This window comes from Chelonoidis abingdonii, chromosome 1 (assembly GCF_003597395.2).
Source record: "Chelonoidis abingdonii isolate Lonesome George chromosome 1, CheloAbing_2.0, whole genome shotgun sequence".
Lineage (NCBI taxonomy): Eukaryota > Metazoa > Chordata > Testudines > Testudinidae > Chelonoidis > Chelonoidis abingdonii.
The window spans coordinates 367,763,406-367,788,189 of NC_133769.1; the positions used below are offsets into that span (position 1 = coordinate 367,763,406).

The following is a 24,784-nucleotide window of genomic DNA, read 5'->3' on the forward strand; positions in this document are numbered from 1 at the left end:
TTCAATACGCGCTATGATTGGTAGAATCGCAGTGTCACTGATGCAGTGATTACAAAATGCTGCTATATCAATTTGCCGCCCTCAGTGATAATACGCTGCTGGACCTGTCCATGACTTGTACTATATACCCCAGACTAAATGTTGGGTGTTCTCAGGCGCTCTGTGCACCTGCTGGGGGAAGGGCTTCTGGACCTCCCACTGGTGCTGGGGAGCGGAGAAGAAAGGAGGGGGCAGCCCGGAACAGTCACCGCTGCTGCTGGCGGGGTGGCCCCGCTGCCCCGGGACCAGTGCCGTGAGGGAGGCAGTGTGGCTGACGGAGCCTCCCGAGCTGCCTCGGGTGGCCCTGAGGTCAGTCACACCTACCACGTGCAGAAGTCACAGAATCGTGACCTCCATGACCTCCGGACATACTTGCAGCCTTAATTAGACATGAATCAATGGGTCACTCTTCCCTGGGATAGTAGGTTAGGTCTGATCACTGGCTCTAAAGAGTTTATTGGGCAGGTAAGATGGAGAAAGAGTCAGAGAGAAGGGATGAAAATGATCGGAGGTCTGGAGAGGTTTCTATGGAGAGATTGGGATGGCTGAGCTAAAGAAAAGACATAAAAAGAAACATGACGGAGATATACAAATAATACATGAGACGGGGGAATGGCAGTGTGTAATTTATCACTAGTAAAAGGTGGTGCCCTGTATATAGAATGCAGGTTAACTTGTGGAACTCATTGACAACCTTTCCAGACCCAAGAGCTCACAAGATCAAAAAAAGAATTAGCCATTTATATAGACAGAATCTCACAGTGTTACGTAGGATAAATCTAATGTTTTAAAGGGCAATAAACCTTAGGCTGAGGACAAAAGGCAGTCACTAACTGCCAGGGTGGGAAGAAATTTCCTCTATGGTAGGTTATTCCTGCTGGGTTTCTTGCAGTTCCTGATACAGCTGGGCACCTCAGTCAGGGAACAGGACACCAGACTAGATCCTGTCCAACAGTTCCTATATTTCTTCGGAAATTAGAATGCAGTTGAAAATTCTACCTGGGCAGCTCCCATTTCATTGACCTTGTTTGTACCATAGAGAGAAACCCAAACATGCGTTACAACTCTGATAAGAAAGAAAAATTTTGTTTTCATTCTTGAAAGTGACTCGACCTCTGTATTGAAGTGCAAAGAGCGAGAGCACCACCATGGAAACAGTCACGTGAAACAGTTTGAGAAATAAGTGAGGTGAACTGCATATTGTTTATTTACCAGGTTCTCATAAGGAGTTCTGACTAGTATCTGAGCACTTTCCCTCTGACTCAATCCAGGCCAGTTGATTTCAGGAAAGAAAATTTAAGGAGAATAACCCCTTAGAGCACTCAAGATTCATCTTTGGTGTTCTGAACTATAAGCTGAACACACATCCCCTAACCAGCACCACAAGTGTGTCTCCATCTCCTCCTCTCATAACTAGACCCATTTAGCCCAGTGAACTACATTCCCAAAGGACTAAACATAAACAGGACTATTTTTAGCAGAGCAAGTCAGAAAATTCCAAAAAATATTTTCTCGTTGTAATTCAACAAATCATCAAACTCTTCACCTTTTGCAGAGATGGTTTGATTCTACGCTGCTCTGTCAGAATGCTGCCTGGGTCTGGCCAGCTCACCCGCCTGGCTCCTTGGCAGCTTGGCTGGCGGCTGCTAGGAGTCATAAACTCCTGGACTTCCAGTGTCCCGACCTTGGGACAGCCTGCTTGGAGACTGCCCAGAGCTGAAGCTCCCTCCCTTGTGTGGAGAATTTAAAATTTGGGTTTTTTTATTCCAAGTTGAATAAACCAAATTTTGAAATTTCAAAATCTCCATTGAAATAGATGGGCCTCTCTGCCTGCTCTACATTCTTCCTCAAGCCAATAAAAATGAACCAACAAAAACTGGATACACTTATGCAGCTGTCATAAACAGATAGCTAAGGGTTAATTTCTTTTTACCTGTAAAGGGTTAACAAAGGGAACCAAACACTGACAAGAGGACCAATCAGGAAACCGGATTTTTCAAAGCTTAAGGGAGGAATTGGGTTTTTTCTTGTGTTGGGTCTTTGCTGCTCTGTGCTCTCTCAGCTATGAGAGGGTCATTCCAGTCCTCTAATCTTCTGTTTCCCAGTTGTAAGTAAAAGTTAGCAAAGTATAGTCTTTAAATTATTTGCTGTATTTGCATCTGTGTATCTGGCTGGTGCTCTTTAGTGTATTTGGCTATAAGTACTTTATAAATTGTATTGGTTTGGGTAAGCGTTTATCCCTTTTCTATTGTTTATTCATTTTCTATACGTTGAAAACACTGAATCTTACTCTAGGTTACAGAAACTGTTATTCTATTCTTTCTTTTATTAAAAGTTTTGCTTTTTAAGACTTTGATTTTTGTTTCTAGTTGACCCACCAGGAAATTGGTGGGAGAAGGGAAGAGAGGGAGGGGAAAAACTGCTCTCTATGTTTAACTCTGCTAGTGTCCCAGGGCGGGAAGAAGCTTAAGGGGAAGAGAGATAGAATCTTTTCTGTTTCCTTGTCTTGGTTGTCTCTTGTGGAAGAGAGGAGACATGCTTCTTGGTATTGTGATGTAAGAGGTTGCATCAGTAAACTCTCAGGTTAGCCAAGAGGAAATTCTGGGTGGAGAGAGGTGGGGGGAATGGTTTATTTCCCTTTGTGGTAGAGACTCAGAGCTCTGAGTCTTGGGATCCCCCAGAAAGGTTTGGAGAGACCCAGAGGGAGCCAAAACCCTGGAATTTTTGGCTGGTGGCAGCGATATCAGATCTAAGCTGGTAATTAAGCTTAGAGGAGTTTATGCTAGCTTCTCAGTTTATGAACGCTAAGGTTCAAATCTGGGTAGGAAAGCTAGGACAGCAGCAGACAAGCTCCAAATCTGAGCCTCTGGAACTGTCTTGGGGGAAAAGTGCTCACCAATGATTGATACTGAAGAAAAAAGCAGGCTGAGGAGGGAGGAAGCAGGTGAAATCTCACCAGTGAGGTGAATGTCCCAAGCTGGAGTGTCCTGCTGAGGTGAAATGGATTAACGTCTCTCTACAATAAGCAGGTTCCAGTAGCTGTTGGGAAGGACACCTGTGTCCAGCGTTAAGGATCTGTCAGTGTGAAATAATTTCCTATCAATTCTTTGATCTGCTTTTTCCTATTAACAGCTACCAGAGGCAGCCTGGCCTTCCCCAGTGATCTGAGCCCTCACTGTTCAGACGATCCGTCATCCTGGTCCACGTTGCTTCTCTGAAGCTGTTTGCTGGTTTTTCAATTGTCCTATTCGTGTTACTCATTTTTTCTCTCCAACACAAATCATGGTGATGGGACTTGCCAGATCCAAAGTTGTCCTGCTATTCTGCCAGTGTTCCAAAGGGAAACCAGGAACATGGAGGGAGTGTCGCTGGTACCTGCTTGGGCAAGTTTTGATTATACGTTATCAATGAGTAGATCAAAATGAAAGCTCATAGTTCTATTCCAGGTGGGATTTGTCTTGCAATGGTAGAGGTATAAATTGGAGTCTGTTATATAAATAAACTACTTGTATTCCTGTCATGCCAGCACTTCTGTACCGATTTTGATGACTTCAGTAAAAGATGTCTAAGAAATGAACTAAGTCAAACTATTTTAATTAAAACAGTAGATAGGTTTAATCTGTATGTCGGCCAGGTGAATCTGTAACAGGACAGTTTGTGGGGTCTCATGTCTAGATCTGTCAGTTACGTCCATATGAAATTTGCTCAGAAGATGATATTTTTAATTGGTGAAATCAAAGGTCCAATTCTGGGCTAGTTTACCCACCTGCCTGCCCATTGACTGTCCTGGGATTGCATGAGGGCTAATGAGTAACAGCATAGGTAGGGAAAGGCACCAGAGCCAAATCCCCCCAGCTCCCAGCACTGTACCCCAGGAATATACTGTCTTGCCCTGCTCAAGATGAGCAGTGCAAATTAATTAATTGGCTCACCACTTCATCAATGGAAAGTGGACATACACCAGCCTTTGCAAACCTCAGCACATTTGCCACACCCTTCAGGCAAACTCACTGGTAAAGATAAACAGTTAAACAAATGTATTGACTACAAAAGATAGATTTCAAGTGACGAAGTGTTAGGCAAAAAGTCAGTTAGTTACCAAAAGAAAAAAGTGCACGCTGTCTAAACTCTTAACTGTACTAGACTGGGCAACAGCTAGAGTAAACAGTTTCTCCCCTACAGGATATTGCTGTCCTGAATATCATAGCCACTGACTTTCAAAAGTGCCAGGGGGTGCTTGACTCCTGGCTCTGCCCCAGGCCCCGCTCCCACTCCACCACTTCCCCCAAGACCCTACCCCCACCCCGCTTCTTCCTACCCATGCCACACACCACCCCTTCCTGCCCAGTTCCACCCCGTCCCCTGAGTGTGCCACATCTTTGCTCCTTCCCCCTCGGAGCCTCCCCAATGCCACAAAACAGCTGATTGCAGGAAGCACAGGGAGGGAGGGGGAGGCACTGATCAGTGGCCCCACCAGCGGGAGCTGATAGGGGGGCTGCCGGCAGGTGCTCAGCACCCACCAATTTTTCCCTGTGTGTGCTCCAGCCCCAGAGCACCCACGGAGTCCACGCCTATGTTTAATATACAGGTTTGTCCCTTAAATCTGGGCCAGTCTCCTCTGTTGGAGTCTTCAGTTTTCTTCTGAGTGTCTTGGTTGCTTGCAGCATAGGTGGGGGCAGGAGAAAGGTGAAGTATGCACCTGCTCTGTTTTGTTTTATACCCTCAGTCCCATGTGCTTGGGGAACACACAAGTCCAGGCCTGTCTGGGGGCATTACTGAGTCTCCAGGCAAGGTTGAGCAATTTCTCTGGTGTGGCCTCGTGCGGGTAAGTCATTGAATTGCAGCTCCCTTGCAGGACAATGGTTGTTGATGGGTTGTTTGACACCCCATCCGGGCACTGGTTACTTTCCTTGCTGTCACCTCTGGGGAGCTGATATCTGGCTGATTCCCCAGCTTACAGCATGTTTTAGTGAAAACTATAAAACACAATTCTCATACCTTCATATGCATTAATGATATACATCTATGGATAGAGAAATGACCTTCAGCAGATAACAGCTTTGTCCCTGCTACGTATGGGGCATGCCTTGAAGGTAAGATCACGATTATATAAAAAATGAGGAATATGGGGGTTACAGGACGCTCCCTCGAGATATAGAATGTTACAACTGTATCAGTAATTGTCTCGCCAATTCAACTTCCTGCTCCTATTCCAGTCCCTCATCTTGTAAGTGTGAGCTACATAGTTTGCTCTGTGTTGTTTTATATTAAAATGTGTTATTTAAATTAGCCCTCTTTATCAAGTATCATAGAATCATAGAATCAAAAGGTTGGAAGGGACCTCATGAGGTCATCTAGTCCAACCCCCTGCTAAAGGCAGGACCATTTTCCCTAAATAATCTAGGGAGTGATCTAGTACCTAGATCACTCTGACCTGTGTAACTAACCTGCCCTGTCTATCATTATTTAGCACTCCATCGATTTTTGTATCATCTGCCAATTTTACCAGCAATGATTTTATATTTTCTTCCAACTCATTGATAAAAATATTGAATACTACTTGGCTCTACAGGACCCCACTTCAAACACCCCCGTTGGATGATGATTCCCTATTTACAATTACTTTTTTTGATATATCAGCTAACGCATTTTGATGCCATTAAATATGGACATTATGTCTGGTGCTGATTTTTTATCAGGATGTTGGGCGGGACTAGATCACTTGCCTTAGAGACATCTAATTACTATGCCAAACCAGTTACCATGAGCAGCAAAATTTATAATCTCACCCAAAAATGAAATCAGGTCCCTTTACCGAGACCTATTTGTGAAAAAAACAGGTTGAATGGCAAGAATACCTTGCCTTTCATAGAATCTCAGGGTTGGAAGGGACCTCAGGAGGTATCTAGTCCAACCCCCTGCTCAAAGGAAGACGAATCTCCAACTAAATCATCCCAGCCAGGGCTTTGTCAAGCCAGACCTTAAAAACCTCTAAGGAAGGAGATTCCACCACCTCCCTAGGTAACCCATTCCAGTGCTTCACCACCCTCCTAGTGAAAAAGTTTTTCCTAATATGGAATGATCACGTCCCTCGATCTGCTGGCAATGCCCCTACTACTTATACAGCCCAAAATGCCATTAGCCTTCTTGGCAACAAGGGCACACTGTTGACTCATATCCAGCTTCTCGTCCACTGTAACCCCTAGGTCCTTTTCTGCAGAACTGCTGCCTAGCCATTCGGTCCCTAGTCTGTAGCAGTGAATGGGATTCTTCCGTCCTAAGTGCAGGACTCTGCACTTGTCCTTGTTGAACCTCATCAGATTTCTTTTGGCCCAATCCTCTAATTTGTCTAGGTCCCTCTGTATCCTATCCCTACCCTCCAGCGTATCTACCACTCCTCCCAGTTTAGTGTCATCTGCAAACTTGCTGAGGTGCAGTCCACGCCATCCTCCAGATCATTAATGAAGATATTGAACAAAACTGGCCCCAGGACCGACCTTGGGGCACTCCTGCTTGATACCGGCTGCCAACTAGACATGGAGCCATTGATCACTACCCGTTGAGCCCGACGATCTAGCCAGCTTTCTATCCACCTTATAGTCCATTCATCCAGCCCATACTTCTTTAACTTGCTGGCAAGAATACTGTGGGAGACCGTATCAAAAGCTTTGCTAAAGTCAAGGAATAAACACATCCACTGCTTTCCCCTCATCCACAGAGCCAGTTATCTCTCATCATAAAAGGCAATTAGGTTAGTCAGGCATGACTTGCCCTTGGTGAATCCATGCTGACTGTTCCTGATCACTTTCCTCTCCTCTAAGTGCTTCAGAATTGATTCCTTGAGGACCTGCTCCATGATTTTTCCAGGGACTGAGGTGAGGCTGACTGGCCTGTAGTTCCCCGGATCCTCCTTCTTCCCTTTTTTAAAGATGGGCACTACATTAGCCTTTTTCCAGTCATCCGGGACCTCCCCCGATCGCCATGAGTTTTCAAAGATAATGGCCAATGGCTCTGCAATCACATCCGCCAACTCCTTTAGCACCCTCGGATGCAGCGCATCCAGCCCCATGGACTTGTGCTTCGTCCAGCTTTTCTAAATAGTCCTGAACCACTTCTTTCTCCACAGAGGGCTGGTCACCTCCTCCCCATACTGTGCTGCCCAGTGCAGCAGTCTGGGAGCTGACCTTGTTTGTGAAGACAGAGGCAAAAAAATCATTGAGTACATTAGCTTTTTCCACATCCTCTGTCACTAGGTTGCCTCCCTCATTCAGTAAGGGGCCCACACTTTCCTTGACTTTCTTCTTGTTGCTAACATACCTGAAGAAACCCTTCTTGTTACTCTAAACATCTCTTGCTAGCTGCAACTCAAGTGTGATTTGGCCTTCCTGATTTCACTCCTGCATGCCTGAGCAATATTTTTATACTCCTCCCTGGTCATTTGTCCAATCTTCCACTTCTTGTAAGCTTCTTTTTTGTGTTTAAGATCAGCAAGGATTTCACTGTTAAGCCAAGCTGGTCACCTGCCATATTTACTATTCTTTCTACACATGGGATGGTTTTTTCCTGCAACCTCAATAAGGATTCTTTAAAATACAGCCAGCTCTCCTGGACTCCTTTCCCCTCATGTTATTCTCCCAGGGATCCTGCCCATCAGTTCCCTGAGGGAGTCAAAGTCTGCTTTCTGAAGTCCAGGGTCTGTATTCTGCTGCTCTCCTTTCTTCCTTGTGTCAGGATCCTGAACTCGACCATCTCATGGTCACTGCCTCCCAGGTTCCATCCACTTTTGCTTCCCCTACTAATCTTCCCTGTTTGTGAGCAGCAGGTCAAGAAGAGCTCTGCCCCTAGTTGGTTCCTCCAGCACTTGCACCAGGAAATTGTCCCCTACACTTTCCAAAAAAACTTCCTGGATTGTCTGTGCACCGCTGTATTGCTCTCCCAGCAGATATCAGGTGATTAAAGTCTCCCATGAGAACCAGGGCCTGTGATCTAGTAACTTCTGTTAGTTGCCAGAAGAAAGCCTCGTCCACCTCATCCCCTGGTCTGGTGGTCTATAGCAGACTCCCACCATGACATCACCCTTGTTGCTCACACTTCTAAACTTAATCCAGAGACTCTCAGGTTTTTCTGCAGTTTCATACCGGAGCTCTGAGCAGTCATACTGCTCTCTTACATACAATGCAACTCCCACCTTTTCTGCCCTGCCTGTCCTTCCTGAACAGTTTATATCCATCCATGACAGTACTCCAGTCATGTGAGTTATCCCACCAAGTCTCTGTTATTCCAATTCACATCATAGTTCCTTGACTGTGCCAGGACTTCCAGTTCTCTCTGCTTGTTTCCCAGGCTTCTTGCATTTGTGTACAGGCACTTAAGATAACTCGCTGCTTGTCCCACTTTCTCAGTCTGAGACAGGAGTCCTCCCCTCTTGCACTCTCCTGCTTGTGCTTCCTCCTAGTATCCCATTTCCTCACTTACTTCAGGGCTTTGGTCTCCTTCCCCTGGTGAATCTAGTTTAAAGCCCTCCTCACTAGGTTAGCCAGCCTGCTTGCGAAGATGCTTTTCCTTCTGTTTGTTAGGTGGAGCCCGTCTCTGCCTGCCACTCCTCCTTCTTGGAACACCATCCCATGGTCGAAGAATCTAAAGCCTTCTCTCCGACACCACCTGTGTAGCCATTCATTGACTTCCACAATTTGACAATCTCTACCTGGGCCTTTTCCCTGCACAGGGAGGATGGACAAGAACACCACTTGCACCTCAAACTCCTTAATCCTTCACAGAGCCACGTAGTCTGCAGTGATCTGCTCAAGGTCATTCTTGGCAGTATCATTGGTGCCCACGTGGAGAAGCAGGAAGGGGTAGCGATCCGAGGGATTGATGAGTCTCGGCAGTCTCTTCATCACATCGTGAATCCTAGCTCCTGGCAAGCAGCAGACCTCTCGGTTTTCTCAGTCAGGGTGACAAATAGATGACTCCATCCCCCTGAAGAGGGAGTCCCCGACACCACCACTCACCTCCTTCTCTTGGGAGTGGTGGTCGTGGAACCCCCATCCCTAAATTCTTTATCAACAGAACCTCATATCAGCTTTTCTGTTATTTGCCTGGGACTAATGTCAGACTAACCAGCCTATAGTTACCCATTTCATCCTACATGCTCATTTAGAATATTAGCACAACTTCCAATATTCTGGAATTTCCCTGATTATTTTGGTTAAAATCTAATGTCAGTGGGCTGGAGATCTCCTCAGCTAATGCTTTTGAGACTCTTGGATACAAGTTATCCATGCCTAATAAAGGGCCTAGACCAGTGTTAGCACATTTCTTGTGTTCCTAATGTACTTTAAAGCTTATTATCCTTAGCTCTACCAAACAGAGTTTTTCTTGATGTCTTTAGCATCCCTTATCTATTGTCTACACTTGATAGCTTTTAATTTATATTGAGTGCTATCTATTTCTACTTTTCCCATTTCTTATATAGTGTTTTATTTCTAAATGCTGCCTTCACTTCCTCACTGAACCACGATGGCCTTTCAGCCCGAGTTCTCCTCTTTCTTGATTGTGGCTTTTTGACCACCTAATAAACATCCTCTGGGTGTGGTAGCTCTTCAGTGACTCAGCCCTCTGGCTAAGTCATACATGTGCTGTCTGTGAGATAAAAGAACACAAACCCCTTTCAGGGTACAAGTCCAACAGGGGCCTCTCTCAGTGCCCTCTGTGATGTCTCTGTTTGCTCCTGCTCCAAACCAGAGCAGTGCCCCAAGGCTCCATCCCTGGAGGCAGTGTCCTCACCCCCTCAGGGTCTCTCCGGCCCAGGTCTTCATCTGGGCCAGTACAGTTCAGTTCCTCTTCTGGGGTACCTCAAAGTCCAGGCCACTTTACCAGTGGCTGGGGGCAGAACCAGGCCCACCCTCTACTCCAGGGCCAAGCCCAGGGATCCTATAGAGAGAAGCCATCTGCAATGTCCCTTTAAATAAACAGTGTTGCTGCTGTAATTGCCTGGGCCACTTCCCCATGGCTCCCGCACATTCTTCACCCTTACCTCAGAGCCTTGTCCTTCTGGAGTCCCAACAACCAGCCTGGAGCACCATCCAGCTCTAGCAAGGAACTGAAGTCCTGCTAGGCTGGCCCTGCAGCTCTTCTTATACTGACCAGCTGGACCCTGATTGGCGGCTTCCCACACAGCCACTCTAGGCAGCTTGGAGGACCTCTCTACTGCTCTTTTCTGGGGCAGGGTGTGGCAGGGTTACAAGGCCTCCAGTAGGGCATCTCAGGGTCTAGTCCACCCCGTCACCATGTAGCCCAGCATTTCTCAAAGTTCAGGTTGCGACCCAGTACTGGATCATGGCATGTAAGGCACTGGGTCGCTCTGGTCAGCACTGCTGAGTGGGACATTAAAAGTCCGGTCGATGGTGCTGCCCAGCTAAGGTAGCCTAGTGCCTACCTGCTCCAACACCGTGCTGCACCCTGGAAGTGGCCAGCAGAGGGTCCGATTTCTAGGCTGGGAGGCCACAGGACTCTGGGCGCTGCCTCACCCCGAGAACCGGCTTTGCATTCCCACTGGCCAGTTCCTGGACAATGGAATCGTGGAGGGCTGTGCCTGCAGGCAAGAGCCACGCGGAGCCGCTTGCGTGCCTCCGCCTAGGGGCTGGACCTGCTGCTGGCCGCTTCAGGCACAGCGCAGTCCACAGTGCTAGGACAGGTGGGAAGCCTGCCTCTGCATCTCGGCTGCACCGCTGACAGGGAGCCGTTGGCTGTAAATTCTCAGCCCGAGCCCAGCCCTGAGCCCCCTCAAACCCGGAGCCCCTCCTGCACCCCAAACTCCTCTTCCCCAGCCCCACCCCAAAGTCTGTACCCCCAGTCCAACCCCCTGCCTCAACCCAGAGCCCCCTCCCACACCCTGAATGCCTCATTCCCAGCCTCACCCCACAGCCCTCATCCTTGCACCCCAACCCTCTGCCCCAGCCCTGAGCCCCTCCCATACCCCAAACCCCTCATCCCCTGCTCCGTTGGGTCATGGGCATCAACAATTTTCTTCAACTGGGTCCCCAGAAAAAAAGTTTGAAAGCCACTGGTGTAACCCACACACCTACTGGGTCTGGTGTTTTGTACCATCTAGTGGCACCGAGACCATATAGAGAGTTAGATTAATGAATCTTCTCAATAACCATAGCTAAGGGCCATGTAGCTTTCAGCTTATTCTGTAGAGCAGGGGTGGGCAAACGTTTTGGCCCAAGGGCCACATCTGGGTATGGAAGTTGTATGGTGGGGCACCAATGCTCATGAAATTGGGGGTTGGAGTGTGGAAGGGGGTGAGGACTCTGGAATGGGGCCAGAAATGAGGAGTTCAGGGTGTGCGAAGGGGCTCTGGACTGGGGCAGAGGGTTGGGGTGTGTGTGTGGGGGGATGAGGGCTCCAGCCAGGGCTGGATTACCCAATAGGCAGACTAAGCACATGTTTAAGGCACCAGCAAACAGGGGCGGCTCTCGACATTTCACCGCCCCAAGCAGGGCGGCATGCCGCAGGGGGCACTCTGCCGGTTGCTGGTCCCGCGGCTCTGGTGGACCTCCCGCAGGTGTGCCTGTGGAGGGTCCACTGATCTCACGGCTCCACCGAAGCTGCAGGACCAGCAGACCCTCCGCAGGCACGCCTGCGGGAGGGCCACCAGAACCCTGCCTGCCACCCTCATGGAGACCGGCAGAGAGCCCCCCACGGCATGCCGCCCCAAGCATGCGCTTGGCGTGCTGGGGCCTGGAGCCACTCCTGCCAGCAAAGCAGTGGGCACCAAAAAAACTGAGATTTTTTGGGGAAAAAATTTGATATTTGATATTTCAAAAAAAGCATCATGGGAAGGAGTCATCATGGGAAAAATCAGAACTTTGTTAGACTTCCTTACACTCTTCCCTCATTTTTCTGTTCTGTTTGTATTACTTATCCCCACCTAAACCAGAGAGGCGTCCTGCTAACGTAGGTCGAAATAATGTGAGGAAATCAGATCCTGTCATGTGTTGCAATAAATTTATGTTTTATTATTGATATATTCTTCTGAGTTATATGTACTTGATTTGTTTTTTTCTTTCTTATATATATATATACATAAAAATAGTGTACCTTGTGTAATTTTTTTTTTTAAGCTCAGATAACTGAAATAAGGGACAGGATGAAATGTAACCAACTGAGTGGAGCACAGAAATGTAAACCAGCGGAAGAAACAAAACAAAAAACTAGTGAAATTTTCCAAAATCTTCAAAGGTGACATCATTTTTCAAAGCGAATCCATCAGACTTAACATCTTCTCACCATAACACAGACATCGTTCCAAACCCTGTAGGTGTTTCAGAGACTGACCCTTCTTCTATTGATGAAACAAATGCCATTCCAGAACATGTGGATGTGTCAGAGACTGTAACTGATCATCCTACTCCTGGTGGTAAAACAGACACTGTTCTAGAAGGTGTGGATGTGTCAGAGACTGAACCTGCTCATACAGTAAATAATAGGAGAAAAGATCCTGGTATGTGGGTTGATTTCAGTACCGATGATGTAGCTTACTGGATGTGGACCAAATGACTGTCAACACCACACCAGGCCATTTGAGAAATCACATCGGACTTTTACCAATGGGAAACAAGCAAGATATTGTCCACAAAAAATATTTTTCAGCATGCAAGTGAATGGTGAGAAATGCATTTGAGAATGGCTACTGTATTTGCCATCAACAGGGCCTGTGTACTGTTTTGTTTGCAAACTTTTTGTATATAAAACTTCAACATCCCAGTTTGCTGCAGATGGATTTAGTGACTGGCGGAATACTGTTTTAATTGAACAACATGAAAATAACACTATTCGCAGAGATTCAATGTTGACATATTTAAATCGAAGACAGGACTTTGGATTGACACAAAAATTGGAAGAACAAATTAAAGGGGAGTGTGAATACTGGCAACATGTCTTGCAGCGTGTTATAGCTTTATTCAAATATTAGCTGAATGTGGTCTGCCTTTCTGGGGATCAAATGACACATTTGGATCATTGCAGAATGGAAATTTCTTTGGATTGTTGGAGCTTGTGGCTCAGTTTGACCCATTTTTAGCAGGCCGTATCTCAAAATATGGGAATGCTGGTAAAGGTAACCCATCATACTTCTCCAAGGCAATATGTGATGAACCCATTGGTCTAATGAGTGACAAAGTTTGTTCAGCTATTATGGATGAAATAAGTACTGCTGGGTACTTCAGTTTATCTATCGACTCTACACCTGATCTTTCACATATTGATAAATTGAGTATTGTTCTAAGATATGTGTCTCCCTCAGATGGAAAACCAGTTGAACGATTTATAATGTTCCTCAATTTGAAAAGCCACACTGGTGAAGAAATGGCAAATCAAGTACTGCATTATCGGTGCCAAGTTTGCGAAATAGATTTCTTAAAGTGCAGAGGTCAATCTCATGACAACACTGCCAATATGTCAAGGTGTTATCAAGGAATGCAGAAGAAGCTTTTAGAACAGAATAAATATGCCATATTCATACCATGTGCTGCATACTCTCTCAATCTTGTTGGCCGCAGTGCTGTTGATTGTTGTCCAGTGGCAGTGAGGTTTTTCTCAGCAGTCCAGTTACTTTATACATTTTTCTCTGCCTCACCACACTGATGGGCAGTTCTTAGAACATATTTGGGCAATGATCGTGGGTTGAAATCTCTTTCTGATACTTGCTGGGAGGCACATGCAGTGGCAACAAGTGCAATTCTGGAGTCCTACTCAAAGATTGTGGATGCATTAGAAAGTATAGTTGAAGACCAATCATAAAAGGGAGAAGGGGAGAAACTATACGAGAGACAGAAAACTCTGTAAACAAGATGCAAGAACTAGAGTTTGTATTTACGTTGACCATGTGGAATGAAATTTTACAACACTTTTACCACACAAGTCAAGCTCTCAAAGAAAAAGAATTGGATTTGAAAACATGTGCAGATCTCTGTCAATCATTAGCAGACCACTTACGCACTTTGAGGAATGATTTTGAAAGATTGGAAGACATATCAAAAGATATCTTCCCTGATACTAACTACAAAGAAGCCCAGTCCCACAAGTGAATCGGGAAAAAACAAGCAAATGATAGCAGTGCAACAGAAACAGCATTGAATCCTAGAGACAAATTTTGCGTATCTACTTACTACACTATAATTGATACCCTTGAAGCTCATATGAAGAGGAGACGTGAAATGTACAAAAAGTATCAAGTAGATTTTCTTTTCTAAACGATATAGACTTATCTGACGAACAATATTCACAAGGTTCCCAAAAGCTAGTTGACTCATACCCTGTTGACTTGAACATGAATTTCTGTGCAGAAGTATGGCAGTTCCACTGTTATATGCACGCAAAGTTTAATGAAACAGGAAAAATGAAATTCAATCACATTGATCTTCATGACACAATATTGAAAGACAGAATACAATGTGTATTTCCAAATGATCACACTATGTATTTTTCTAACATTGATGATTATTAACTGCTCTGCAGAACGCTCTTTTTCTCAGTTGAAAAGAATAAAAAACCCTCAAAGAACAACAATGTGTCAGGACAGACTTGATTCACTTTCCCTATTGTGTATGGAACTAGATGTGCTTCGTCGAGTCAGCTTCGATGAACTTATCCAGAATTTTGCAATCAGAAAACCTAGAAAGAAGCTATTTTAATTTCGGCATACGTGTAAGTTTTTTGTGTCATTTCAAAAAATAAAATTTTATTTTATCATATAATATTGTTTTGAATTACATATGGGGTGGCACCATAATCTTTTCAGTGCTTCGGACCTCTAAAATTCTTAATCCTGCCCTGGCTCCAGCTGGCGGTGTGGGCTCCGGGGATGAGGGGTTGGGGGTGTAGGAGGATGCTCTGGGTTGGGACTGAGGGGCTCAGAGGGCAGGAGGGGTATCAGTACTAGGGCAGGTGGTTGGGGTGCAGGAGGGGGTCAGGGATGCAGGCTCTGGGCAGCGCTTACCTCAAGCAGCTCCCAGAATCAACGGCATGTTCCCCCTCTGGCTCCTATATGGAGGTGCATCCAGGTGGCTCTGCACGCTACCCCATCCACAGGTGCCACCCCTGCAGCTCTCACTGGCCTGGTTCCTGGCCAATGGGAGCTGCGAGGGCAGCACTTGGGGCCGGGGGCAGTGTGCGGAGCCCCCTGGCTGCCCCTACATGTAGGAGCCAGAGTGGGGACATGCCACTGCTTCCGGAAGCCGTGTGGAGCCACAGCACGGAGCGGGGCAAGCCCCCGACCCTGCTCCCCAGCGGGAGCTCGAAGTCTGGATTAAAATGTCTGAAGGGCCGGATGTGGCCCCCAGGCTGTTGTTTGCCCACCCCTACTGTAGAGGCTCATGCAGTAAGCTCCAGATGCCCCAGATTCAATCCTGCTATCACAGGGCGGGACTCACTGGTGTAGCGCCTCTTGTTGGTTGTCCAGGGAATTAGCTTGCCAGCCTCCGGAACACCCTCTGCAGGCTGGTGTCCCACTTGCCGCTGGCCCCCATGTCCCTTATGGACCACAGTGCCCCTTTCCCTTGGGGGCTGCCCCCTGGCAATACCCCCACAGTCTCTGGGTCTGCTCTCTCAGGGGAACCCCCAACTCCCTATCCCCACCTCAGCTCAGTCCTTGGCTACTGCCAGTCCCCGTCTAGCCCCCGCACACTGGGACAGGCTGCAGTGTACATGCCATTCATCACTGGCAAAGGGGGGTTTGGACCTGCTGCCTTTGCCTACCCCAGGCTGCCCCTCTGTAGCCCCAGTATCTGTTCTGGCCTTTATCAAGGCCTTTAGCCTGGGGGTTCTCCAGGCTGGAGCTCCCCAGCTCCTCTGGCTTTTCCCCAGCCCTGTTCCACTCTAGGTATCTTTGTCAGCTTCCAGGCAGCCAGGCCCTTCTTCCTCGAGAGCTAGAGGGAGAGTCAGCTACAGTCTGATTGGGGCATGGCCCCAGCTGTGGCTGTTTTCCCACTCAGCTGAGGCTTGCTACTCTCCCTAGCAGCAGCCCTCAAGCAGCCTCAGCCCTCTCCCAGGGGTGATTTCAGGCCCCTCAGGGCAGGAGCAGGTGATCACCCCAGTACACCCGCCCACTAATGATCGGGGTCTGTTGGCTTTACAAGTCGAGGCTTGTCCGGGATTTCAACTGGGAAGTCCCTGAAGCTCAGGACGCACTTCCTCAGCTAGGGGAAATATGTAACCCATGCCGTAGAGGCTCATGCACAAAGCTCCAGAGGTCCCAGGTTCGATCCTGCCCGCCGACTACCAGAGTCTGTTGGTGTTACAACAGCATCACCCTGTAAAGCATCAATATAGATTTTCCAGGATGGAAATCCAGGGTGAGCATCCAACAGACACAGCTCTTGAGATCCGTTTCAGCTCAACATTTCTATGATTCTAAGACAATAGGGCTGCATGCATACCCTGGAGAACAAAATACAGCATGCTTCACTGGCAAGGCTCAAGTGTTTATCTGAGGGATTTCCAGCAAGGTTTGAATATACAAATACAGTCAAACCTTGCAATAACATGCCCTGTCATAACATGAAATCGCATATAACGCGATCATAAGTTGGCTCCTCTTTAAGGCCTAATACCAGTGGTCCCCAACGCCATGGTGCCTGCCAGGACATTGATGTACCCCTGCCTAGTGCCCAGCAGGGGAGAGAAGCCTGCCGGGGACAGAGAGCACCAGCACCCGCAGCCCTGGAGTTCTCTGTCCCCGGCAGGGGCGAGGCCACAGCTCCTCTTGAAGCCAGAGAGAAGCCGCAGCCCCGTGCCTGCCGGGGACAGAGAGCACCAGCGTCTGCAGCCCTGGAGTTCTCTGTCCCTGGCAGGCGAGGGGCCATGGCTTCTTTCCCCTGCTGGGCACTAGGCACTAGGTGGTGCACATCAAATGCACCGCGTTGGGAACATGACCGGCTTGAAACCCCACTATACCACAACCCTGCATTTAGCGTGATGGAATTTTTTGGACCCCAAACATCGCGTTATAGCAGGGTTTCACTGTATTTCAAGAGGATCAGCACAGGCTTCATCATGGTTCCAACTGGAGTCCTGCACAGATACAAAAATGTGGATCTTTATCCACCAGGATCAACCTGTGATCCGCTAGCCATCTTTTACCTCTATCTGCATCCGCACCCACAGCAGCAAGCTGTCTCGAAGGGGGGAAGGGAGCAAAGATGATCAAGTGGGAAGGGGGTGTCTTTCAGGGAAGAGGCAGCACGAGGTTAGGGACTGGGGGTAAGGGGCAGGGCGGGGGCAGAGTCTCGAGGAGAAGAGGGTATGTGGAGGTGGGGCTGGGAGAAGGAGTGTCACATTGCATGCTGCTCCTGGCTGCTCGTGAGCAACAATACCTGGCAGCAGCAGTGTGTGTTGCATCACAGTGAGGTGGAAGGGTGTGGCACTAGGTCCCCACCCACTCCAAATCCCTGCATCCGGGGGTGGGCCCTGGCCCCTGGCCCCTGGCCCCTGCTGTCCAGGAGCTGGTGGACCGAGCCATCATGGTGGGGACGCTGCCACTGCTCAAGGGGCCTGAGCCACTGGATGGGAAGTGACATGGCGAGCGGGTGCTGGACAGCCCTGACTCCGACCTGCCACCCAGACCCAGCCACTGGCTGCTGGGCGCCAGCCTCAAGCATGCCACACTCCCCGGGCGGCCCAGGCTGGACACTGTGGGCCAAGCACCGCAGGTGAGTAGATCTCTGAGCGGTTCTATCCGCACCTGCTCCACTATCCACAAAAAATGGTCAACGGATAAGATGCGGATATCTGTGGACTAAACTGCACAAAACCAGCTGGCCAGGCAGGTCTATTGATCATTGTTCCAGGGAGTGGAGCTAAAATAACGACATAGCTCAATATTTCAGTTCCTCACCCAAGTGCCTGTTCAAGTGCTTGCTTGGCAACTAACAACTGTTTACACTGGGCCTTGCCACTTAGTTCTGCCCCTTGGCTAACGGGTCGGGTTGCCAATTTGGTAATATTTAAAAACTGGATACTCCAGCAGGAGTGCCGGAACTTCCCCCTCCCTGCTTCTCCCCCTGAGGCCCCGCCCCTGTCTCTCTGCCCCCCAAGCCCTTCCCCCGATTGCTCCTCTTTCCCCCATCCCTCATCGTTCACTGCTATTTACCTCTCTCCCCTGCCCAGACTGGGAAGGATTTGCCTGCAGAGCCGGGGCTGGAAGCTGCAGTCACCTGATTCAGGTCGGAGGTGGCCCCGGCTGAGTAGAGGCTGGTGCAGGTGATGACCCAGCGCCTCCTTGCCTTCTCCGCCAGCAGTAACCAGACTTCACATGTTCGGTCAGTAAATTTCACCAGACACTGTCAGGTCCCTTCTTCAACAGGACTTCCCAGTCAAAAACTGGGCACCTCGCCACCCCACTAATGGGGGTTAAACAACTCGGATGTCAAACACCAGGGCTGACCCTAGGCCCAAGCCTCACAGTCAGACGGCCCTCTCAGAGACACAAACAAACAGACCAGCAAACAGACCAACACACAACTCACTAATTCCCTTTACTTCCATGCACTGGATCCACAGCTCCGTCCTCCAAAATTCACCTATTTGCCTCTCCTGTTCACCTGCTGAGCTGACTCCTTAGTTGGAGGGCCTACTGGGGAGTTGAGTCTTTGGGGGTTGATTTTCTGGCCTGGGAAAGGGAGCCAGGCACTGGAATTTGGAGACTGGATCCTGCCAGAGAGCCAGTGACATGGGGACTAAGCCTTGGTAGTGTCTTGCTCAGTGAAAGCAAGATCAGGACAGGAGTGGGGAGCAACAGGGCTGGGGTATTTACTGGAGAGGGGGAACTTCCCCTGGTGTAGGCAACTGCTGAGCTGTGCCAGGGATTGATGGGATGGAAATGCGCACAGAGTGAATGGGTCGGAAAAGTAGGGGTGTGATGTGTGTACAGAACAAGTGTGTGGAAAAAGAATCTAAACACATTTCATATTTCTTTTATCAATAAAGGGCTGGGTGATGCTTCTTCAATCGAAATGGCTCTTCCATGGTAGTTTGACACTGTCAAAAAATATTGCAGCTTTGTTGCAGACACATTCTCATGTTTCCTTTGTTAAGGGCAGTGTCCACTTTTGAATGGAAGCCCAAAGAAATAACTTGACTCTCAAGTAGAGAACACCACCTTTTCACTGTAAAACCCCACATTTGCAACCTTTTCCGAACCCAGTACTGAGTTTTTGTACATTCCTCCTCTGTTATCTTGCTGTGTTACCACTAATGGAGCTGCATTCCATAGACGCAATAGGCTATAGTGTCTCCTGTGATTTCTAGTAGGAATGAAGGGTCTGTTTACACTGCAACAGGGCTTGGACAGCAGGGCTATAAAATTGCAGTGTAGCTGTTTAGGCTCCCTGTAAAGGGGTGGGTCCCAGAGCTCAGGCTCCAGTCTGAGCCCAGACATCTACACTGCAATTTTATCACCCCATCAGTCTGAGTCAGCGGCCACAGACCAGCTGCTGATATTTTATTACAGTACAGACATATCCAAATGCCCTGCAAAATGCTCAGTATAATCCCAGATTGTATTACCTTTTCAGATATCTTCTCTAGGGCTGAGGGGAGGACAATGCGGATTTCCCCAGGCACTGCCCCTAGAAATTCTATGATCTATCATTAAAAAGTGGAGACACTTTGGGTACGTCTTCACTACCGGCCGTATCGGCGGGTAGCAATCGATTTCTCGGGGATCTATATATCGCGTCTCATCTAGACGCGATATATTGATCCCCGAACGCGCTCCTGTCGACTCCGGAACTCCACCAACGCGAACGGCGGTCGCGGAGTGGACAGGGGGAGCCGTGGACCTTGATCCCGCACCATGAGGACCGTAGGTAACTCGATCTAAGATATTTCAACTTCAGCTACATTATTCACGTAGCTGAAGTTGTGTATCTTAGATTGATCCCCTCCCCTAGTGTAGACCAGCCCTTTGATTACATTACAGGATTTTCTTGCCCCTAATGCCATTTTGCCTTAACATGAAATCATGATGCTGTAGATGTCTGGGGATCTGCCAGTGAAAAATGTTGAAAACCTCTGGTCTAGATGTAAGCGGGGGAATGGTCCTGCTATTGTGGGGAACTTTCCTGGCTTATACACTGCCCTGGTGAATTGGGCTAGTGAAAGGATCTGAGTCCTCACTCCCACTTCCTTTACCCAGAGGCCTCCGTGCCCTTGAGGACTCCCCTTACGTTCTCCTGTCTGGCAGAGTCCTCGTAGCCCTGACAAGGCTGGGCTCAGGATTCCTGGGGGGCTCAACCCCCAACCTTGTTGTGGTCACTTAGGGCAGGGGCTAGGATGTCTCCACTCCAGGGTACTCTCTCCTTCCTCACTGGACACTTCCCTTCCCTGACCCATTGATCATTACATATTGCCTAGTTTGTTTATGAGAAGGTCATGCGAGACAGTATAAAAATCTTTACTTACTAAAGTCAAGATATACCACGTCTATTGCTTCTCCGCTATCCACAAGGCAATTTGTTCTTGATCATTACATACAGTTCAAAGCAAATACAATTTATTAAACAGCAACTAGCGTTAATTGATTTGTGAAGCACTGTTCTCATGCATGGAAGTTCTGAGCATGCAATCCCACGACAGTCAGTGGGCCGGCAGGTGGGTAAACTAGCCCAGAATTCGGCCTTTGAGCCCACCAGTTAGAAATATAATCTTCTGAGAAAATCTGATATGAAAGTCACTGAGAGATATAGACATGGGACCCCACAAACTGCACTGTTACAGATTCACCTGGCCGAGACACAGATTAAACCCATCTACTGTATTCATGAAAATACTCCAACTTAGTTCATTTCTTAAAAGTCTTTTGCTGAAGTTATCAGAAGTCGGTACAAAAATTCTACCTTGACTGGAATACAAGTAACTGTTATCTAATGTCCACCCATTTATAGCTCTAGCGCTGTAAGACAAATCCCATTTGGAATAGAACTATGAGCTTCCATTTAGATCTACTCATTGATAACGTATAAACAAAGCTTGCCCAAGCAGGTACCAGCGACACTCCCTCCATGTTCCTGGTTTCCCTTTGGAACGCTGGCAGAATAGCAGGACAGCTTTGGATCTGGCAAGTCCCATCACCATGATTTGTGTTAGAGAGGAAAAGTGAGTAACACAAATAGGACAATTTAGAAACCAGCAAACAGCTTCAGAGCAGCAGCGTGGACCAAGATGATGGATCCTCCGAACAGTGACGGGCTCAGCTCATCGGGGAAGGCCAGGCCGCCTCTGGTAGCTGTTAATAGGAAAAAGTGGACCAAAAAATTGATAGGAAATTATTTCACACTGACAGAGATCCTTAAAGCTGGACAAAGGTGTCCTTCCCAACAGGTACTGGAACCTGCTTATTGCAGAGAGACGTTAATCCATTTCACCTCAGCAGGACACTACAGCCTGGGACATTCACCTCACTGGTGAGATTTCACCTGCTTCCTCCCTCCTCAGCCTGCTTATTCCTTTGGTATCAGTCATTAGTGAGTGTGTTTCACCCAAGTCAGTCCCAGAGACTGTGATTTGGAGCTTGTTGTCTGCTGCGTAACTGTATTCCAGACCAGTTATGAATAATAAAGACATGAGTCTATGAAACATTGGCTGCAGACACCAGTAACATTTCTGTTTGGTTGTTTTTTTTATTCTCTTAGGGGTAAAATGTAGAGCTGGGCAGAGAAGGCCCAGTCCATTTTGTGGAGGATTTGATATTTCAAAATTTTGTTTTGTTCTGATTTGACATGAAAATCAAAAATTTTGAAATTCTCCATACAAGAGAATGGAGCGTCAGCTCTGGGGCAGTCCACTAAGCAGGCTGTCCCAGGGTCGGGAGCACTGGAAGTGGCGAACAGCCGAGACGTTCACAGAAGGAGTTTGACTGGGATCTGCCCATGAGGAGGTACGCTAAGTGCTGCATTAGGGGGGCTGTGTTGGTGAGTATCTGAGTGTTTGTTGCGGGGACAGTTTGTCAGTTTGATTGTGTGCTTGACTGATTGTTTGAAAAGTGTGAATTTGGAGTGCTTTCTTCCAGGTGGGCCTGACTGTTATAAAAAGGCAGCCAGTTGCGAACCAGCTAAGTAGCGAACAGAGAGAGTTTGACTGGGAGTTCGCCTTGGGAGAGCCCATTGAGGCTTTCATCTTGCAGGCTTCCCTGAGTAGTTGCTGCAACAGCTGACGAAGCTCTTAGAAGGAAGATAATATGGATGGTGAGCATTCAGCTATTGTGACCTGCACAGGATGTGTCATGTTTTTCTTTCTTCCACAAGGACGGAAGCAACTTTGTCTGTACAAAGTGCAAGCTGATCTCCATATTGGAAGAGAAGGTTCAAGGACTGGAGAAACAAGCATCAACCCTGCATTGCATATGAGAAAATGAAGATTTCCTGGACAGACGTCAGGATATGCTACTGCGGGCACAACGTTCTGAAGAATCACAGCAGGATGAGCAGTGGGACAGATGGATTGTGAAGAAAATTGGCAACATGTGACCTCCAGAAGAAGAAAAAGAGCGTCCATGTACCAGCAATGGAGATACAGGCGAGCAACCGTTTTCATGTTCTCTCCACAGGTACTAATGCGGAGAGTGGACTAGATGATACATCTGAGAGAAGGGAGCAGAAGGAGACTCTAGTGATTGGAAGGCATGAGATGCACTGTCCTAGGGATGGGGGTTCCACGACCACCACTCCCAAGAGAAGGAGGAGGGTGGTGGTGGTTGGGGACTCCCTCCTCAGGGGGACTGAGTCATCCATCTGCCGCCCCAACCAAGAAAACCAAGAAGTGTGCTGCTTGCTAGGAGCTAGGATTCACGATGTGACGGAGAGACTGCCAAGACTCGTCAAGCCCTCAGATCGCTACCCCTTCCTGCTTCTCCACGCGGGCACCAATGATACTGCCAAGAATGACCTTGAGTGGATAGCTGCAGACTATGTGATTGTGGGAAGAAGGATAAAGGAGTTTGAGGCACAATTGGTGTTCTTGTCCATCTTCCCTGTGGAAGGAAAAGGTCCGGGTAGAGATTGTCGAATTGTGGAAGTGTCAGAGAGAAGACTTTGGATTCTTCGACCATGGGATGATGTTCCAAGAAGGAGGAGTGCTAGGAAGAGATGGGCTCCACCTAACGAAGAGAGGGAGAAGCATCTTCGCAAGCAGGCTGGCTAACCTAGTGCGGAGGGCTTTAAACTAGGTTTACCAGGGGAAGGAGACCAAAGCCCCGAGGTAAGTGGGGAAATGGGATACCAGGAGGAAGCACGAACAGGAGAGTGCAAGAGGGGAGGACTCCTGCCTCATACTGAGAAAGCAGGACAATCAGCGAGTTATCTTAAATGCCTATACACAAATGCAAGAAGCCTGGGAAACAAGCAGGGAGAACTGGAAGTCCTGGCACGGTCAAGGAATTATGATGTGATTGAATAACAGAGACTTGGTGGGATAACTCACATGACTGGTGTAGTGTCAGGGATGGATATGAACTGTTCAGGAAGGACAGGCAGGGCAGAAAAGGTGGAGGAGTTGCATTGCATGTAAGAGAGCAGTATGACTGCTCAGAGCTCCGGTATGAAACTGCGAAAAACCTGAGAGTCTCTGGATTAAGTTTAGAAGTGTGAGCAACAAGGGTGATGTCGTGGTTGGAGTCTGTTATAGATCACCAGACCCGAGGGTTGAGGTGGACGAGGCTTTCTTCTGACAACTAACAGAAGTTACTAGATCACAGGCCCTGGTTCTCATGGGAGACTCCAATCACCCTGATATCTGCTGAGAGAGCAATACAGCGGTGCACAGACAATCCAGGAAGTTTTTGGAAAGTGTAGCGGACAATTTCCTGGTGCAAGTGCTGGAGGAACCAAGTAGGGACAGAGCTCTTCTTGACCTGCTGCTCACAAACAGAGAAGAGTTAGTAGGGGAAGCAAAAGTGGATGGGAACCTGGGAGGCAGTGACCATGAGATGGTCGAGTTCAGGATCCTGGCATAAGGAAGAAAGGAGAGCAGCAGAATATGGACCCTGAACTTCAGAAAAGCAGACTTGGACTCCCTCAGGGTACTGATGGGTAGGATCCCCTGGGAGAATAATATGAGGGGGAAAGGAGTCCAGGAGAGCTGGCTATATTTTAAGGGATCCTTATTGAGGTTTCAGAAACAAACCATCCCGATGTGTAGAAAGAATAGTAAATATGGCAGGAGACCAGCTTGGTTTAACAGTGAAATCTTTGCTGATCTTAAACACAAAATAGAAGCTTTACAAGAAGTGGAAGATATAAAGATATTGCTCAGGCATACAGGAGTGAAATCAGGAAGGCCAGTTCCAACTTGGAGTTGCAGCTAGCAAGGAATGTTAAGAGTAAAAAGAAGAGTTTCTTCAGGTATGTTAGCAACAAGAAGAAGGTCAGGGAAAGTGTGGGCCCCTTACTGAATGAGGGAGGCAACCTAGTGACAGAGGATGTGGAAAAAGCTAAAGTACTCAATGATGTTTTTGCCTCTGTCTTCATGAACAAGGTCAGCTCCCAGACTGCTGCACTGGGCAGCACAATATGGGGAGGAGGTGACCAGCCCTCTGTGGAGAAAGAAGTGGTTCAGGACTTTTTAGAAAAGATGGATGAGCACAAGTCCATGGGGCTGGATGCGCTGCATTTGAGGGTGCTAAAGGAGTTGGCGGATGTGATTGCAGAGCCATTGGCCATATCTTTGAAAACTCCTGGTGATCGGG

General features: G+C 47.9%; 1 pseudogene; it reads right to left on the reverse strand.

The window, feature by feature from the left end:
* Nucleotides 1–20,887: 20,887 nt before the first annotated feature.
* Nucleotides 20,888–24,784, reverse strand: part of LOC116832358 (ecto-ADP-ribosyltransferase 3-like) — an 11,186-nt pseudogene continuing 7,289 nt past the window's right edge.